The 21781-nt window shown below is 34.4% G+C and overlaps 2 long non-coding RNA genes across 2 annotated transcripts; one reads left to right on the top strand and one right to left on the bottom strand.

The window, feature by feature from the left end:
* Nucleotides 1-9064: 9064 nt before the first annotated feature.
* Nucleotides 9065-21781, top strand: LOC128552537 (uncharacterized). The gene is made up of 4 exons (XR_008369105.1): nucleotides 9065-9108; nucleotides 17074-17185; nucleotides 19946-20090; nucleotides 21762-21781. It is a non-coding gene; the product is annotated as an uncharacterized LOC128552537 (long non-coding RNA).
* On the bottom strand, nucleotides 14909-15525 carry LOC128552536 (uncharacterized). Its single transcript, XR_008369104.1, has 2 exons — nucleotides 15223-15525; nucleotides 14909-14949 (listed from the first exon to the last, which is right to left on the bottom strand). It is a non-coding gene; the product is annotated as an uncharacterized LOC128552536 (long non-coding RNA).

The following is a 21781-nucleotide window of genomic DNA, read 5'->3' as shown; positions in this document are numbered from 1 at the left end:
TTGTGTAAAAGATTTTTTAAAATAGGAAATTTTACTGATTTTTGATTTATACCCTTACACAGTGGAATCCGTTGTGACATAAACATACGCACATGCACTCTCAAGACAGCAACATCTTCCTTTTTAGCAGCTGATGTTATATATTTACACAAATCAACGAAAGTAGATTTATTACTTGATTGTAGCAATTATAAATTTTATACACACTTATAAATACGAGCATAATGATAACGTTTCATTAACTTTGGACGTAATTCTTTATAACTCAACATTTAAAAAAATGAAATTCACCTTTCATTAAGATCGAATATCTGACACATTCTTTCCACATTGTATGCTTTAATTTTCTTCGATCAAGAAAAAGAGTACATCTCTATGTCACATATTCTCAACAACTGGAAATATTCAGACACCACAGAAAGACATGAAGTGGAGATCAACAAAAATCAGAATATAATAAGTCTTGAAACCATTAAACTGGAAAATGTTGAGGTTTTGCGCAACTACTCTAATTATAACTCAGAAATTTCGTTAAAAACACACAAAAATTGATAAAGTGGCAATGTAGTATAATCTGTGAACGTTTATTGACCGAAACATAGAGATAACAAGAATATTTACATTGTTGTGTTTTACCCGTTATGAGCATTAGTGTCAACTACATTTCGTACGAAGTTTAATACTGCTGTTGCCTTTCATCAAAATCTGTCAAATGTTATAGAAGAAAGGAGAGGCACTGACAAGACTGTGACTTCAACACAGACAGACAAAACAAAACATGTTTCATTAAAAATTCACAATTGTTTGGTCACGCAAAATCACATTAAATTCCGTCTACAAAAGCTGTCCAAGGCTAAATATTGTACGGTAGTGTTCACACGTAACAGTGAGCTGTTTTAAACGGTGTCTGCACATATTACCAGTGAGTGAGCCTCAAACAACGACTACTTTGTGGTCTTCATTTCTGACTTTTTCACAAACATCCACAACAAGTGGGTATTGTTCTTTCTACAATTCTGTTTTTTTTTTTTTTTTTTTTTTTGACGTGTCATTTTATTCCCAAAAACTGCATGAATTACTATATGCAGTTTATGTTCATCTGTCTACGGATATCAAACTGCTGAACCCCAAGTGTTTAGCTTCATAATTTAATTCTGATAAACAGAATATCTCGGGTGTTTCTGTTGTGATCTGAAAAAGAAAGAGTAAATCTGTCATAATATAGCCCTTGAAGGTAAATTAAACACTGTTTTTACTGACATAAACGTTCATTGCTAAGTACTAGTTTTGCTGGTATGACAACCGAAGTACCATGCGTCAAAATAAATTGAAGGGCTACATATAACACGATGCCACACGGGCGGTGAGCCGGGAAGTGCATCGTTTTACCTGGTGAACCGGGAAGGCGAAATTTTATATTACCGATTTCTTTGAAACTATAGATTGCAATAATTAATTAAGGTATCACTGACCTCTGTTTGCCATAAAAGAACACCCGTCAAGGCATTTAGTCATTAGAAATGCATGAAAACTCTTTTTATGCGATGTAATATTTTGTGGTGAATGGGGAAGTGTTTCCATGAAGTGCATTGTGCTCTAATGTTCTCTTAAACGTAAGAATTTCTTGAAAAATGCAAACGTCTGTGATAAACTAGAGACACATGCGGGTACTTTAGACTATATGTCATTTCCAAATCTATTCGTTACCAGTGAAATAATCGCAAGTTTACTCACCGAATCGAGGTGTTTTGACATAAAAAGCCGCATCGGGAAGTGTTGCGCGCACCTGTTGATGACGTACTATACCACCCCTGATTAAGTTAATTAGTATATATTTATTTTATGTTTTTCGGTGGTTTATCGAAATATAACAGTGAATTATATCCTGATAAACTCACTGGCCTATCAGTGAAAACTACCAAATCTGATACCCGGATTAACGTCAAAAAGTTTACAGAGCGTACTGAAAGCCGGAAACATTATGACGATGACGTCGTTAAAATGACGTCATCTTTGCGATGCTTCCTGATAAAATTTCCCGCAAATTTCGACATTTTATTGAAATAAACACAACAAAAGTAGAGTTTTAGACATAAAATAAACAGAAAAATTGTTGGTATCGATGTAATATCACGGTAATTTCACTCGTGAACACCAAAAGTTGTTATTTTCACTCGTGGAAATATCACTTTTGGTGCCCACTCGGTGAAATTATAACGTGATATTACACCGAAACCAACAATTATCCTCTATCTATTTCAAGAATTTACAAAAGCAGTTGATAATTTTAGGTTTTATTTATCAAAAACATCCTTACATCTTTTAACGATGTTTCAGCAAATAACTTCTTATTTACAGTATATATAGTACTGTATGTCTTTTTTAGCTCATCTGATTTTTTGAAAAAAAAGAAAAAAAGATGAGTTATTGTCATTACTTGAGCGGTGTTTATTGCCCCTTTTAGACTTAGAAAATCAGTTTTCTTGGTTAAGTTTTATGTTTAGGTCAGCTTTTCTCCTAAACTATCAAAGCTATTGCCTTAAAACTTGCAACACTTGTTCACCATCATAAGCTGACCCTGTACAGCATGAAACATAATTCCATCTTGCTTTTTGCAAGATTTATGACCCCTTCTGGACCTAGAAAATCATTTTCTTGGTTGAGTATTATGTTTAAGTCAACTTTTCTCATAAACTATCAAAGCTATTGCTTTAAAACTTGTTCACAATCATAAGCAGACCCTGTACAACAAGCAACACAACTCCATCCTGCATTTTGCAACAATTATTGTCCCTTTTGGACTTAGAAAATCATTTTCTTGGTTGAGTATTATGTTACGGACAACTTTTCTCATACACTATCAAAGCTATTGCTTTAAAACTTGCAACAGTTTATCACCATCATAAGCGGACGCTGTACATCAAGAAACATAACTCTATCCTGCTTTTTGCAAGAATGATGGCCCTTTTTAGACTAAGAAAATCACGAGTAGGCAATATTTCTATTATACAAAAAAAAATAAGATAAGCGTCAGCACCCGCAAGGCGGTGCTCTTGTTAATTTTTATGCCTCGAAGGTAGGCATATTAACTTCGGCTTGTCCGTCCGTCCATCTGTAATTTTGTAAATTCTTGTCAATGTGGTAATTCGATCTGCCATCCATGAAGGAATTTTGAAATGGTAATTCGATCTGCCATTCATGAAGGAATTTTGAAATAGTTTGGAAGCATTAACCTTAACAAGACAACGTTTCGTGTGCAATACTCAGACCCCTAGCTACAAGGTCAAGGTCACACTTGGAAGTCAAACGTTAATAGGGTTTGTTTCGTGACCGGTTCGTTACTTTGCCATTCAACAAGAGGTTTTGAAATTATTTAGCATAGATGCTTATCTTTATCAGACGACATGTCATGGGCAAGACACAGACCCCTAGCTCCAATGTCAAGGTCAAGGTCAGACTTAGACTTCAAATGTTAACAGGATCTGTTTTTGTGTCCATATTTCTGCCATCGATGAAGGGATTTTAAAATACCTTAGCATAAGTGGTAACAATAATCAGACAATGTATCATGCGCAAGACCCAGATCCCTTGCTTCAAGGTCAAGGTCATGCTTAGAAGTCATAGGTTAATATGATCTTTTTCGTGTCCGGTATATAACTCTGTTATCCATGAAGGGATTTTGAAATAAATTGGCATAAATGTTTGCCATAATGAGGCAATATGTTACGCTCAAGACCCAGACCTCTAGCTCCAAGATCAAGTTTACACTTAGATGTCAAGTCAAAGTTTTATAGGGTTTGTCCGGTTCGCTACTGTCATTCATCAAAGAATTTCGAAATTACTTTTTATAAATATTCCCCATAACGAGAAAACTTGTCATGCATAACAAATAGACCACTAGCTCTAAGAGCAAGGTCACATTTAGAGGTTGACAGTTAACATGGTGTGTTTCTTGTCCGTTCCCTAACTCTTCCATCGATTAAGAGATTTTTAAATTACATTGCATAAACGTTCCCTATATCGAAATGACGTGTCAGACACAAGCCCAAGGCCCCTAGCTTCAAGGTCAAAGTCACACTTGGGCTTAACATTGTACCCTTCTTGTGCAGTCAGTAACTCTGCCATTCATCAGAAATTTCTTGTCACAATTCTTCCCTATGATGAGCAGGTGTGTCATGCTCAAAACCCAGACCCTAGCTCCAAGGTCAAGGTTACCTTCGGAGAACTTGTTTAATTTGGTCGCAAAATGAGTCATACCTAAACTATGCTGGCATATTTTGCACAGACAACTGTGGCATTTTTCCTCACACTTCCTGACTTCGGGGGCATTAGTCACTAATAGAGATTTTCAACTTACTTTGACGCGAACTGCGGACAGCGGACTGCGTACTTACAGTAGGGGTTTTCTCAAAATATTTAAAGCAAAAAAGAAAACATACTTAGAGTATATATGATTCTTTTACATATATGTGTAGTAACTTTTGTCTTCACTGTACAAATTAGTGTATTGTGATATAATTATCTGCTATTATATGCAATACCTATGTTTGAAAATATATGGACAGTGGACAGGCTACATTTAAAACACGTAATCGCAATATTCAGATGTCATCTAAATACTCTGTCGCATTTTACTTGCGCTAAGCAGGATCTTCAATTATCCGTATGCTTTAACATTTCGTTTTTATATTTTGAGACATTTCTGGCATTACCTAACCTCCGCGCGAATCGAACGACAGGACTTGTGAAGTTTCGAACACATTTTACTATAATACCTTAATATATCCGTGCATTAAAAATATAACTCGAAACATGGATTTGAAGATAACGGCGATTCCTGATTTTAATATGTGTCCGTCAATACAATTCCTAGACCATTTTTTCCTAACAGCAAAATAAGAAAAAAAATGCGGTACAAAATATTATTGTCAAAAAAACAAAAAAAAACAAAACAAGAGCTGTCTCCATAGGATGACCCATGCCCCCGATGGGCACTTTGAATGAATAGTTATGGCCGATGTTAGAGTTTAGGACCTTTGACCTACGGACCTGGGCCTTGCGCGCGACACGTCGTCTTACTGTGCCACACATTCATGCGTAGTTATTTTAGAATCCATGCATGAATGACAAAGATATGGACCGGACATGCCCATCAATGCACTATCATGAAATATAACCTTTAACGTCTAAGTGTGACCTTGACCTTTGAGCTACAGACCTGGGTCTTGCGCGTGACACGTCGTCTTACTGTGCCACACATTTATGCGTAGTTACTTGAAAATCCATCCATGGATGACAAAGATATGGACCGGCACGCCCATCAATGCACTATCATGAAAAATGACCTTTAACGTCTAAGTGTGACCTTGACCTTTGAGCTACGGACCTGGGTCTTGCGCGCGACACGTCGTCCTACTGTGGTACACATTCATGCCGAGTTATTTGAAAATCCATCCATGGATGACATAGATATGGACCGGACACGCCCATCAATGCACTATCATGAAAAATGACCTTTAACGTCTAAGTGTGACCTTGACCTTTGAGCTACGGACCTGGGTCCTGCGCGCGACACGTTGTCTTACTGTGGTACACATTCATGCCAAGTTATTTGAAAATCCATCTGTGGATGACAAAGATATGGACCGGACACGAAAATTGCGGACAGACCGACAGACCGACGGACAGATAGACGGTTCAAAAACTATATGCCACCCTTCGGGGGCATAAAAACCCTTCCAAATGAAATAAAAGTCCGTTTAATTTTTGTTGCACAGTATAAATACGGTGTTCTCGTAGACTTCTGTACGAAAAAGTTTTTCATTAATTTTGATGATAATTATTGTACCTAGAGTTCGATAAAATAGGAGTTTTATTGAAATATCTTGAATGATTAATTCAACACTTTGTCTAAACATACAGGAAGTTCTCATACATGTATCTTTCAACCCCGTCGAAATGAGACACAATAACTAACCGTATTTTAGCTAAAACATCCTGAATGAGTCGTGTATCAGCACAAAGGAAATAGCCTCTTCGTATTTACATAATCTGATATCAGAATTGCATGTTGAAAGTTGTTTTAAATTTACTATCTTAAAGTGACTGCTCAGTATGGATTATCAGTTTCTACAGGAATTTAATCTTTAAGTACTATTAAAACTGGCTTTCAAAATGTCGATCTAAAACCCAGCGGAGACCGAAAATTGTTTGGTGAATAGGCATGGGACGCGTCCAATGTCAAATTCAGATCATATTCAAAAACTGTTTTATAGCCAGTGCATGCACAGAATTGTCAACGAAATTATATTTTTGACACCATCTGAGCAATTCTGTGTGGTCATTTGATGCAACCAGCTTAGTATACATGCATACATATGGTCTGTGTAGATACTCGGCTTTGGGGAACTTGGACAAATATTTAAACTCATCAAAACTCTCGGTATGTATTGGTTTAAAAAATTACAATGTAGCCATCTTTTATATCCTGATAACGTGACCAGAAAAACTGAATTAATCCAGTACCGTATTGAAATGAATTTGTAGGGTTTGAAATAGTTCAGAATATACATGTATAAGACACTTTCACCGCGGTGCATTTAACTGTCACGCTTTGTATCGTGCATATTCAAAATTGTGCGTTGTACAATAGCATTTCAGCGACCCGAGTGCAATAATACGAAACTATGTTTCCAAAATCACTGTATACATTCTTTGATACCAAATATTCAACTAACTTGTAACATATGTTGTTTTGATTCCCTGATTTAAGAAAGGCGAACCTCTTGAGGCACAGGGGAAGCGGGTCTGTCTCCTTACCAGCTGGTCATTGGTTCAACCTTGAATAAAAGGTATGTTGATCGTTGAATAATCAGCCGTTTTCACTGCTAACGAATACTGGCTAGAACCTCCGAAATTGACTATAAAAGATAAAAGGATATATTTTCTAATGCCCCCACGCTGTTAAGAATGCTTGTAAGACAAAATTCATGACAAAAATCGGTAATTCAAATATACAATATAAAGGATATTTATAAATCTTATAACTGTCTTTTCTCGGATAGTATTACATGCTAAATATGCCGCTGTTCAGTTTTGCATAAAAAATGTATATACAGTTTGAGAAAACCCCTATTGTATGTTCGCAGTCCGTGGTCTGCAGTACGCGTCGAAGTAAGCTGAAAATCTCTAATAGTGCCAGCTGTTATTTGAGCTTTAATTTTAAATACTTAGTACATTTTGAGAGTTGTATCAATCTGACTAAAGTACATCTCCTATTACGCTACGCATAGGATCTGAGAACGACCTATTCATAGCCTCGTTCTGACGACCATTCCGCTAGCCAATCAGAGCTTAACTTACAACATTTTGCAAATCTACCTGTAGCCTTGACTTTTGATATTTACAATTCTTATGTCATAATGTGTCTGATAGCCGGTTAGCTCAATCGGTAGCTCACTTGCTTTAAAAACGAGGGATCCCGGGTTCGAGCCCTGGAATAGCTGCACATTTTTCCTTTCTCTTTGATATTCGACTGATTGGTTAAAATAAAAATAACAATACTGGAAATCCAAAATATACAGAAGACGTGAGTGAATGGGTCGTTCTCAGATCTTCGTTTAGAAGATCAAGTACTTAAGTCAGACTGAGAGTTGCATATACTTGTATTTTCCCTATAAAATGCCAAGGTCAGTAGTGGCTATTGTTAAGTTACCTTTAAGGCAAACCACAAAATATCTGTAATATTTTGTATTTCCATGATGGTAATTATACATTTTTTATATGAAGAAATGAAAAATAACAAGTATCTAGTTACAATTTGACAGTTACAGATATAAGGCTAAGACAATGTATTTAATGTCTAAATATATTATTAAATGAATGTAGTAGTATGCACGGTTATTTGCACCGAGTTCATGTGAGAGGAAAAGGTTGGTCTTTAACACTTCTAATTTCTTGAATACCGATGGATAAAAATAAATGCTATAGCCTATAATTAACGGTTAATGCGAACACGATAATGTTACACACCGATAGCCACACGAGAACTACATGCAGATATAGACTTGCCACAGTTCGCTACTGCGAAAATACAAAGTGGTAATATTCACGGGGGAGGAAGTGTTACATGAAGGATGGAGTTCTTCTGATAACCTGTCATGTTTTCTTCTGATAACTGTTACGGAGTTCCTGGAAAACGTTACAGATTTCTTCTGATGTCTGAATGACGAGCCAAGGAATCGGTGGATAAAATGGTAATTATTTATCTTTAAATAGAGAGAATGGGGTGTAAAATAAAGTTTGATGATCAAGGTTGCCTGATGGCTTGTGCTATGCGTCAGAAAAAACTGTTTAGTCTAATAATCAGCGCCACTTCTCTGAAATGAAGACATTTTGAGTAAAATATCGAAATGGTTTGCTTATTCATACATATTATTCTTCTTATTCACGTTCTTCATCCTCACCACATGCAATAGAATAATTTTAGTGCAAAGTTGCAAACATAAACCACTTTCTAACAATTTTATGCCCGATTTTCAAATATTACGGAATTCAGGTGATAACTCTGAAGATGTCACAGAGTTCTTATGATAACTTTTATTACTGCCAGGGTGTTTCTTGAGCTATGTTAAGATACTTTTTAGCTGTTTTTATTATTTACAAAGGGTGTTAATGATGTTCTAACGTAATATATTTATCCAAGGCACAGTATTGCGGTTATATAATGTACGGTATGAGTCTTTTGTAAAGTTTAAAACTATGTGCGGTATAATGACATATATTTACACTCGCCCTATTCTTTTCCATTGAAAATTTTGACGTTCATTTCGTATGAAAGTAAAAGAAAACATCAGAAGAACTCTGTAACGTTTTCCAGGAACTCCGTAACAGTTATCAGAAGAAAACATGACAGGTTATCAGAAGAACTCCATCCTTCGTGTAACACTTCCTCCCCCGTGATATTGGACTGAGAATTCACGGCATGCCTGTTATTGTAATCTTATCTGTGATTTACCACCCTATTAATCTACCCATTTTGTCTTCGTGGAAGTCAATTTACTTCCTTGTTTTAACTAGATGTATGGAAAAGACGGCGAGGATTAAATGGTAAGTATTGATTTAAATCACAAAAGCAATAAAATAAATATATTTTATTCTGTAAATTAAGCAGTTTCCTTTTTATATACAAAAAAGTTTAAATAAGACCGGTTTTTGTTAAACACTTCGACTTAAATATGCTTTCGTTTTACACAAGAAAGTAAAAATATTTGGTAAATGTAACAGATGTATGTTTTGCTTTCTGACCATGGGTCTGTTTTACAATGTTTTCTTCACCCTACACTGATAACTAACATGTAAAGTTGCAGAAAATCATTTTAAAACCGGAAAACGTTTTGAATATCTTTCATAGGCGACAGTTCGGCGTTAAGTGGTGACAGTGTTTCAACCAGACATGTGTTCGTAATTGGGCGTTTACCACTGTTTTTAAAGTAATGTAGCGTATACCATTGTTTTCAACCAGACATGTCTTCGTAATGTGGCGTATACCACTGTTTTCAATCGGACAAGTGTTCGTAATGTGGCGTATACCACTGTTTTGTTTTAGCGGAAATATGTTTGTACTGTGGCATATACCACTGTTTTCAACCAGACATGTGTTCGTAATTTGGCGTTAACCACTATTTTCAATCGGACAAGTGTACGTAATGTGGTTTTTACCACTGTTTTCAACCAGACATGTGTTCTTAATGTCGCGTATATCACTGTTTCCAACCTAAAAACAAGACATGTGCTCGTATTGTGGCGTATACCGCTGTTTTCAATCGGATAAGTGTTCGTTATGTGGCGTATACCGCTGTTTTCAATCGGACATGTGTTCGTAATGTGGCGTATACCACTGTTTTCAACCAGACATGTGTTCGTAATGTGGCGTATTTCAAATACATATGTACTTATATACCACACTAAGAGATGTCCGTGACTGATGAACACGATGTTAATCCAGATGTTCATGTCAAATGGATATATCCTCAACATAGCTAAGTAAATATTCAGTCGGCAAAAGATCTGGTTATGCCATAGACTCCCAAACGAAAAAAAAGGGGAAACAAAACACTTAAACAAAACACTAATACTATACTGTGTTTTGATGATGTTTTATTAGTATAGCAAATGACATGCAAATGAGGTAACAAAATACTAACAAAACACTAACAAAACATTGCTAACGAAATACCAACAAAACATGATATGCAAATTAGGCTTATACAAAACACTAACAGAATACTTAATGTTTTATTAGTGTTTCATTATATGAGCTAAAGAAAACACTAACAAAACACTGCTAACAAAATACCAACAAAACATATGATATGCAAAAGAGCAAGGTTACAAATTTAAACAAAACACTAACAAAATATTTTATGTTTTTTTAGTGTTTCATTACCTGTGCTGACAAAATACCATAAGCAAAACATAATATTATTTACATGCATGAAACAAATTTATATATGAGCCGTGCCAGGAGAAAACCAACATATTGGCTTTGCGATCAGCATGGATACAGACCAGCCTGCACATCAGCTTGATTTGGTCAGGATCCATGCTGTTCGCTTTCAAATGCTACTGCAACCAAAGAAACCATTAGTGAACAGCATGGATCCTGACCGGACTGTGCGGATGCAAGAAAAAGTACACACACAATATGGTGCTAAAATGTCACCATTTTCTACTCAGTTCCAAGGTCATTGAAGTATATTGATCAGTATTTTCCACTTTTTGCCACGGCTTCTTTCAACAACATTCTGATGTATAGTCAGTGTAAGATATGCTATTACTTTCAATTGAATGTCACTATTGGTTGAGAAATTTTCTGTAAATGGTAGCCATCATCAATGTAAAATGCCACAGTTTTTACTAACTGCCACAAAGCCACTGTCACCATTCATCTCACTGCAAAACCTGAAGATGTAATAAACCAAGAGATATTAAACCATAAAAGCAGTTTCTTCATTATTTTTTTTTTTGTTTTAATATAGTTTCAAAATTAAATTATCATACATAGTAATATCTGGTATTCAAAATAGTGCATCTTTATGATACAGGCAACACTGCAGATTTAATCCAGTAACAACTGTAACATTACTTGTTATACTTTCAAGAAACTTATTTTTTTGAATTGGATTTCAAATGTTGATAAGGTTCCAGTGATGGCAGACAGATATTCAATGATTTGGGAAAATGATTAATAGATTGGACTTATGCATTGCTATTACCATTACCATATTGTTATAATAAATAGTAACTTAGTTTGATTTCTGCCAGTTACCTGCACTTACACCTCAAGTTGTGATTACTTAATATGGTATTTTTAATTATTATTATATATTGATTTGGACTTGATATATAGGAGATAATTATAAAACCTGCCATGAGTTTGCTGGAAATAAGTTTTAAAATTGATCTATTAAGTCATGTTCAGGATTTTTTTTTCAATTGTTCACATTCATTTAAACATACAACTACGGTATTGGTAGTGTATACATGTATATAGTAATATATAATGCCAGTATATATACTTACATGTTTTTGAACTGCTGGATTCGTTAAGTCTTTTTCAACACAATACGTTGATAAGGTCCCAATTCATTCATGTGTGCCATACTTAATATACACATATGGTGCTATACCTGAAAATAGATTTAGTTTAAAACATAAAATGTTCATAAAAACATTTGGTTTATTATTGGGTATGTCAATGAACTAAAATTTAAACTGTATACATTGTGATGATGGGGTCAAAACTGTCACTAGTTCTACCAACTGTATAGCAAATAGAGAGCTACATTTATTCTTATTACATTATACTCTTTAATAGATTAAAAGAATTATCTGGATGAACATGATTAAATTAATAAATTTAATTACCCCAATCTTATAAAATAAACAATATGAGCTGTGCCATGAGAAAACCAACATAGTGGCTGGTTTTCTCATGGCGTGGCTCATATAATCATTTATAACAGCAAGTATCATTTACCTTAACATAAATGTGTGCAACACCGATAGACTAATTCATAAGTAAAAAACAGGTTAAAACACTAATTTTAGAGCAAAATATTATTTTCTGAATTTACAGACTGAAGTAATTCCAGTGCCATGGTAAGCTGACTGGTAGCATTGTTTACCCTGTAATTGGGGAGGTAACTCTACTGGTTTAAAGTTTTTGTCTCCGTTGAATAATTTCATTTAAAAGTATCCACTTTTCTTTTAGTAAATTAAAAGCATGATAAACTCAAAAATACAGCTGTTTAATTTGCAAAACAGAAGCATTTGAACAAAAATAAATATGTGAAGCAACAGTCCTTTGTGAAAGCTACCCAAACAAAAAGTAAACAACCTGCTTCCAGTTTGAATCCATGATTTATTAGTTACAGGTAATCTAGATTACTGTTGGAAAATGAATAAATTATATTGACTCACCATTTGTATTCTTTTCATCACTCTTAAACTTCCATGTTAAACATAAACTGCACATAGTAAACAAAGAGCTATATAAATAAACTTCTTTGTAGTGAAATAACTCCATCCTGCTCTCATAGAACTTCCTGTTTAGATTTGAATTTTTGATATTCTTGGGCAGATGTGTCATTTACAGTCAGCTAATGAAAGATACATGTAGGATGTTGAAACTATTTCTTACTTGAGTAAGATTTTATTCCATTTAGATACACATAGATTTTAAAGATTACTCTGATAAAAAAAACCAAAAAAGTTAAGGATTACTTTTTGTGGTACATGCACAGCCCCACAGAAGTAGTTCACTGGCTTTATTTTCATTGGCTGACCTCTTGGTAGAGTTTCTAAATATAAAGCAGACAAGATCTTATCAGTCTGTGGTAATCTCCTGTTGTGAGATAAGCAACATGTACACTGCAGTAGATTAATTTATCACCCCTTAATAGCCAGGTGGAAACAATTGCAATATTATATATCTATGCAACTACTGTTAGTGATGTTCTCTTTGGTGTAAGTAATGATAATTATTTCAATAAATTTTTAATTAGTTCAAATGAACTTTTCTGCAAGGTGCATGAATACATTATAATATATACAAGTTGCATTACAATTCATGTTTTAATCCAATTTGTTCTGTTACCTATCTAATTAAGTTTATTGTAGTTATTGGTCATAAAAATACTTATTCATTAAAATATTTTATGTTCACAAGAAATATCTCCCAAAACTTCTGTGACTATAGTTTCCATCACAAAAGCTTTCTAAGTTATTATTTTTCATGCTATTTTCCATTCCAAAAGTTTACTAATTAACCCTTACCCTGCTAAATTTCTATAATGAACTTGTCCATGTTCCAATTTGGACAGAACCATTAACTGTTAAAAGGGGTGTTCACTGAAAATTTACAGACTAAATAGTGAACAGTGCAGACTATGATCAGACTGCACGGATGTGCAGGCTGATCTTGGTCTGCACTGGTTGCAAAGGCATAGACACTTGCCGCCAGCACGCTAAGGGTAAAGTCCAACTTTCCAAGACAAAAGCTCCTGTTTCTATAAGTCAAATGAGATACCAACAAAATGTAGCATGTACAAATTCAAGTGTAATGAAACACTAAGAAAACATAGTTTTCATTCTCCAAAGTGTAATAAAACATCAATAAAACATTACTGATATAACAAAACATTAACAAAATACTAAACACCTAAAATCCTGGAAGTACAGTATTGGTGTTTTGTTAAATGCTGTACTAACAAAACATCCTAACAAAATATCAAAATATGTTTTATTGATGTTTTGTTAGTGTTTTGTTAGTGTTTTGTTAATTTTTTTTTTCGTTTGGGCTTGTTAAGATCTGTCTTCACTCTTTGCTGACTTTTGGATACCAAGTATAGTTGGATATGGGACCATTCTCGAAAAATAGCGGCTTAAAACTTTGCCAAACAGTTTCTTTTTTTTTTTGCATAATACAAGCATCTTTAGCTGATACGAAACCAACCAGACATAGGTTGATTAGTGAATTTAATTGATTAAAGTACAGTTACATCACTAAATTAAATCACCGATTACAATAGATTAAGTTACTGATTACTTGACATCAGTAATCATGATTACATTTGCAATTACTTGTTACATTAATTTTATTTTGGACACTGACACATACTTAATTCATATAATGGTCGGAACACCAAATCCATGAAAACAGTGTCAAAAAAAGTTGGATAAACAATGAACTTTTAAGGGTCATATACAGTTGTTGTACATGATAAAAAGGACTTATAATTTCAAATTAAATAACCGTAAAAGTAGAACTCCCCGTGATTTTTTTTAGGTAAATGTGTGTTTCACAATGATTTATAGAAGTTAACTGGCATGCATAGATTTACAAAAACGTTCTGAACTGGCAAACTGTTTATTATAAGTAAATCACATTACTAACAGACTTGTTTTTGTATTCAAAACTGCAAAACAGATCGAAGCTCCTAATTCGTTAACAATAAACATTTCGTGTAAAAACATTTACTTATATCAAACTTTTTATAATTATATTTTCATAAATTTTCAATGCTAACAATTTTTTTATCATAAAATATTTTCATTAATTTTGTAAGTACATATTTTGTTATGAAACATACTTTTTTCGTACCGATCGAATTAATTGCGAAATTTAATTTTTGCATCAATAGTTATGTATTAAACTCAACATATGCTCCGCGTCGCTGTGGATTCAAAACCTCACTTGAGATGTAAAATTAGTTCATTGTGCTACCCGGTTGCCCGCCCATGTCTGAAATACCGGTAATGCATTGAAGGACACCTGTGCTCTTCCCCCGCCATCAAAAGGAGGCAGTAAACAGTTTTCTGAGCTCCTCAGCCTAGAGTCGCCTACCTAACTTTCAAAACCTCACACAAAAGTCTGTAACCACACACCTGAAATAAAGATATTGCAACATTAACATCACTGTATGTCTATCGTTACAAACCATCTACAATACATCTCTAATATCTAGTTTTCTGTTTACAAGACCCGAATTTTGTGCTCTCCCGGTCGCGGAAACTGATGACGAAAAAAGCTAAATTTGCCAATTTTTAAATCGCTGCAGAAAATTTCCTGAAACTGATAGCCCCAACTGCTACACTGTTCCATACTTCAGTAACACTGTAAAATCTGAAAATAAGCTCAAATATATGTGCCATCCGTACCGTTTCTTCACTGTTCCAGTTTTCCTGAGGTCCCTGCTAAAATGACAACCCCACTTTAAGCTAGCTCAGAGGAAGCATGTATACGCTCCTGCAAGTCATTACGTCATACTATCAAGATCAAGGCTACTCAACTGATTTTTTTTAAATAAGTGAAACTCAATTCTAGCCGCTGAAACTTCAATTCTAGCAATTATTATTATTTAGAAGTTCAAATATGCACTTCATTCCGTAAATTGCCTCTTATTTGTAAATTTCACCCGGCCAATTCGACACTAACGGCTCAAAACTGTTTACTGCCTCCAAAGATGTAAAATCGCGGTATGCCTGTAAGTGTGTCGGTTTGACGTTAAACCCAATCGCCCCTGTTGGATGTACGCACGTATTGCGTGTACAATATAGGAGAGATCGTGTTTGTATACAAATTCTATTTTTAGAACTGATAAGACAGTGATCGGGTGGGCAGAAGCCGACCGTCCATGTTTTCTGTAAACAGTGATGTTTTTCTAACGGTCTAAACTTTCTTAAAACACAAATTACATAAATAATTTTTTGATCAATGGAAAGGTTATAAAACAAGCAGTTTATTGATTACTTTTAATTGTTATTTCGAAATAAAATGGATTAATTATGAACGCTTAACTTACACTGTTTTTCTAAAGGTTGTGAAAATCACTACGCCGCTTTTCAAATTATATGTCATTTAAAACGGTTATTCATTGAAAAAAGATATTTGGACACAAAAATATGAAGATTGTTAGTATTTCAAATCTTTTTGAATTTTGAAAATCCATAAATGAGCAAAAAAGTTATTAAAAATTAAAAATTCTGATTCAATACGCAAACGGTGTTAAAATCATTTGTTTTGCCAACCACCAGATAAACAGATGTTAACGCGTGACGTCACGGCGATCTCTCCTATACTGACTAAAGGTTAGGGTTAGGTTTAACATAGGTTTATAGTGTACATTCAATGCGTGCGTACACTCAATGCGGAAGAATTAATGCCGACCTTAAACTCAAAAAGACAATTTTCGGAACATTTTTACTTGTTACTATCGTGTTGCTGGTGAACAGTGAATCAACACCAGTTTGTTTTGTGACGTTTTTAACAATAAGCGAGATATTGTCCGTAAGTATTGACCTGGCATTCATAAATCTTCGCCAGTATTTTCGGACGTTTTAGTTACTATACGCAATATTTGTATCCTGAAAATATCTTTTCTACTAAAATAAGCTAGATAATTACACGATGCAATGGTAGCGCAGTAGTAAGGAGTCTGACTTCCACGCACGTTACCATCGGTTTGAAATCACCTAAGACACTTTTTAAATTCAATGTAATGTTATCGGTATTGCTTTTATTCTTACTTTATTTTAAGTAACATATTTCACAAATTTTAACTGTTTTCTCTTGTAGTATTAATTTTCTGGAAATTTCCGTGGCAAATAATGTATATTTTTATCATTTAAGATACGTTCAAAGATTTTGGTTAACGGTTACCTTGAATACAAGTGAATTTCTTTCAATAAATGAACCATAAAATTCTTGATAAGTTTGATCAGATAAGCGTGGCAATTTTCCTGCCTATTAAATTTGCAGATAAAATTCGAAAAAAAAATGACCAAACAAGGGACTCGAACCCACAATCTCGAGATTGGCAGCTAAACGTGCTGTCCGCACAGCTACATGCACAGGCGGTATTACGTCTATAGAAAATTATATATGAAATAGGTCCAAATTACGGAAATATACGGAATATTCAATTATTTCAAAATTGTAAACAGACAAGCTAACAGTACACCTGTAAAATATACCATCTATATATAACGCATAAAACTTCTTCACTGCAGACACGCATCGGTAATTATTTTGATAACGAAAGAGGAAGTAATATTCAGCCTGCTCAAACAACTATTCCTTGAAGAGAAAGGTGTAGATATTTGGAAGTTTTTCAGGAGAATGGTAAGATTAAATAGTTGTTTTCAATAATTATATATATTTTGCATACTTGTTTTTAACTTATAAACATAAATAATTATGAAAGCATAGCGTTTTTATAAAATACATGTATTTGAAGATAATGTGATATCTTTCATTAAAATATGTCAAAGCCAGTATATTCTCTTTCACTGTATTTTGGTTCATGCAGGTACAATTAACAAAAGAAGTATGTGTTGTGTGTTAAGTACGTGAAATGATAAATGATAAAATCTTTAAGAATCATGGAGTAAAACCAGATAAAAATAAAAGCATACTTGGTTTGATTGAGTCTGATAATAAGAAGAAATGTCATGTGAAACAACCGACACACTCCCTCACACTCCCTCACATCAGCTTAAAGCTAAGGTGGTTATTCAGAATTTGATCAACAAATCGATTTGTTTGAAACTTAACCAACTGATCATTTACACTTATTTGTGTTCTCTGAGATCTTAATACAGGTCAGATGTTCACTGGAAGTAATTGCCAAACCAAGACAGCGTTTTTTTAGCATAAGTATAAATTTCATAAACACATTTTGCCTAAGAAAGCACTATTGTATTAAATTTGTCAAAGATTTGTATTGACAGGTATATTTTTCGCCAAACTTCATTAGAAACGAGGTTTATAAAATAATTATTATCTCCCTTTGTCTATCTCTGTTGCACAGCCAAGATAGATTGAAAATAGATGAATTTCGAAGCTTCACACTTTTTTAAAACTTGCCTTTTGTTTCAGGTATTTGAAACATCCCACTATTTATCAAATACAAAAATAAAATGAGAAATTATATTGCAATTGACAGAAATAGTCCACTTTTTAAAATTTTTATAGTAAAGGGAGGTAATTACAAAATTTCTTAAAAAAGTAATAAAATATACCTTTCCAGTAGGGATCTAACTCTAAGTAATAGGTCTTTGTGTTCCTTAAATATATCTGTAAAATTTATGAAAACTGAAAAATGTCATAAAATGTTGCTCAAATGTGATTACCTTTTAGCGGAATTCTATTACATATGTAAATTGAATATATTGAACAGAGAAAATATAACAATACTGAGTCCACGGGAAGACTTTTTACGGCCACCACATGATACTTGCAAGACTGTTGTTGTGATCAATAAAAGCATTAATAAGAAGACCCTTTAGAAGCAACCAAAATAATATCAGTCACATTGAGATTTACTACTTTCACGAGACGAAATGAAATGGTCAACACCTCTCCCACATTCCCTAACACAGGCTTAAGCAGAACTATTACATATACATGTAAATGAATAGGCTCATAACAGCACTGAGCCCACAGAGACTTGTCAACATGCTTTTTTTTTAGCTCACCTGTCAAGGTGAGCTTTTGTGATCGCCCTTCGTCCGTCCGTCCGTCGTCACGATAGAAACCTTACTTTACAATCAATTTTAATCAAACTTGCACACAACTTGTACTGGCATAATATCTCAATTCCTTTCGAAAACTGGCCAGATCCCATCATAGGTTCCTGAGTAATGGCCCCTTAAAGGGCCAAAATTTACTAATTTTGGTTTGTGAGCACGATAGAGACCACATTTTGCAATCAACTTTAATCAGACTTGCACACAACTTATATTGGCATAATATCTCGGTTCCTTTCAAAAACTGACCAGATCCCATCATGGCTTCCAGAGTTATGGCCCCTTAAAGGGCCAAAATTTGCTATTTTGGCTTTTGCAGCCATATAGAGACTTCAATTGTGGTTTGATTTGATACAGACTTGCAAAATATCTTCAACAACAATAAATCTTGGATTCCATGATGAATATGTCAGATTCAGTCATAGGTTCCGGAGTTACGGCCACTGATTGACCCCTGAAAGAGCCAACATTTGTTAATTTTACCTTGTGAACATGATAGAAGTGACATTTTGTGTTTGACTTTAACCATACTTACATACAACTTAAATCACAAACAAAATTTTCTTTCAGCCGTATAGAGGTTTCATTTATGCTGTGATTTGATACAAATTTGCACAGAATGACTATCTTGATAATCTCTAGGCCTGGATCGAAACTGGGTCATGTCGGGTCAAAAACTAGGTTATCAGGTCAAATCAAAGGAAAAACTTGTTAACAACCTAGAGACCACAAATCTTCATGAAACTTGGTCAGAATGTTTATCTTGATGATTTCTAGGCCAAGTTTGAAACTGGATGTGGTCAAAAACTAGGTCACCAGGTCAAATCAAATAATAAGCTTGTTTACATCCTAGAGGGTGGGTGGGGGCACAGTTTTGATTCTTCTACATAAAACTTGGTAAGAATGTTTTTTATCATTCAGTCTTGCAGGATTTAAAATCTGGGTTACGTTGGGTTAAAATTAGGTCGCTAGGTCAAATCAAAGGGAAAGCTTGTATACACTCTAGAGGCCACCTTTTGCTCCAATCTTCCCGAAACTTTGTCAGAATGTTTGTTTTCATGAAATGTTGGACAAGTTGAAATCCGGATTATGTGGGGTAAAAAACTAGGTCACTAGGTCAAATCAAAGAAAATCCTTGTTTATACTCAAGAGACCATGTTTTTGGTCCAATCCTAATGAAAATTGGTCAGAATATTTGTCTCCATGAAATCACTAGGTAAAACATGTTTTCACTGTTATGGTGTGTTACTCAGGTGAACGACCTAGGGCCATCTTGGCCCTCTTGTTTTGATCAGAATATTATCAACATAATATATATATATATATATATATAGTTTTATCTACTGTTATCTAGGCTGGAAACTCATTATTAGTCGCAGCAATCGATTTTGGAACTACATATTCTGGCTGGGCTTTTTCCTTTAAACATGAATTTGAAAGGGACCCTACCAAAGTATCTGCAAAGAATTGGACAGGAGGACAGCTTGTGTCACTCAAAGGTACTTCATTGTTAAAATGTACAGAATAAATTCAATTATGTAAAAGGAAATAATACATTTACACCAGTTTTCAAATATGATTTTTATTTACATATATAATTAAAAGTAAGCAAGTGATCTTGCTTTAATTTCTTTGATAATTGTCAAAAACTTTACTTACGTCATCCTCTTAAAACTGAGAAGCACATAAGATCTTCATCGAGGAATGCTGATATTTCCCAATATTATAGTATAAAATTTGCAGCATATCATAGACACTTGACGTCAGGACATCGCTTCCTCTGCATTGTCACCTAGTAGGCAAACTTTTTGCATTCAAGCACAAACTAAGCATAGTTGACGATCATTGAACGTGTTTTGTTACAGTTTCAATGCAGTTTTTACCATCAGTCCTCTTTATACTAGAAAACTGGCATGTGTGGAATAGATGCTCAGAAGCAGTAGTTGATTCACCTTTTTAATAAGCACCCACCTCTCAATCCCTGGTATAAGTCTACGGGTCTATAACTATTCCATCAAATAACACCGGTCCTGACAATCGACATTCGGGTTTCGAAATGAAATCAATCAGAAGCTTTGATAAATCAATCATCTTTTCTTCCTTGGAAAACGTCTGTGCAAATTGATACCTGCTGTCTATAGGAATAAGGTCAGTAATTCGGTCGAAAATGTGCTTCCGTGGTGTAGTCGAAAGAAGTCTGTAGTAAATAGATCCTAATTTTCCCATTTTCTTGCGCAAATTCGTGCTTTAGTCGCACTCTTTCACTGCTAGAATACATTCTGCATGAAATGAGATGGTTTTCATGTTTATACACCCCATATGGCAAGTTTTGTAGATCAAAACCGAACGTTTGAGTTTATTGTACAGACAAGAGCAAATATTCGCCATTTTAGGGTAGCAGACCACAACTGACTGGCATTTAACTATGAACTATTTAACCCCCTATTTTCTTTCCATTTTTTGGTTAATTTATGATAGAACTTTCATGAAAAATAGGTGTAGGTAAAAGTGATGTTCTATATAGATACGTAAAGACGACCTGAAGTTGTCGTTTTTCATATGAAACAAAGAATGATTTGAATTACTGACCTTCAACTTATATGTTATAGACCGGTGGAGCCGAAAAGCAAAACTGATACTTTTTCAACCTCATTGAACCGGATAATAACTACACGAGGACTTTTAATAACAAATCGATATGTATTAATTTTGGTACTCGGGGAATGCCCGATGAAGAACGGGCTTCCAGTCATCTTTTATAAAGAGAATTTACGGTAAGCTGAAATTGTAATAAAGTGTGTTCTGTGATTATCATATATGATCAGTCCGTGAGATATTGGCTAACAGGAGACAGGGTCGGAGAATTGAGTGGGGTGGGGGCCTGTGCAGCATACATTTTCCAAAGTAATATTCGGCTTAAAAACTAATTAATTCAACGACCAGGACAGACAAATAATACATACAACTTCGTACCTAAATAAAATGATATTTTTGTATTACTTACTTCAAAAGTGTTTACTCAATTTGCGTTGCAATTAGTTTGCTATATAAATTCCCTCATGCTTAGCGAAGCACAAACGGTGTTCGGTTCAAACACCTGAAAATCGGGAAAACACTGCTTATGTCTTCCATGTGAACAAAGAAATATATAAAACTTAAAATTATTTTAGGACCCACATGTGCTTTGATC

The sequence above is a fragment of the Mercenaria mercenaria genome, unplaced genomic scaffold, assembly GCF_021730395.1.
Source record: "Mercenaria mercenaria strain notata unplaced genomic scaffold, MADL_Memer_1 contig_2883, whole genome shotgun sequence".
NCBI classification, from domain to species: domain Eukaryota; kingdom Metazoa; phylum Mollusca; class Bivalvia; order Venerida; family Veneridae; genus Mercenaria; species Mercenaria mercenaria.
Note: the sequence above shows the minus strand (reverse complement) of the source record. Positions and strands in the feature narration are given on the sequence as shown.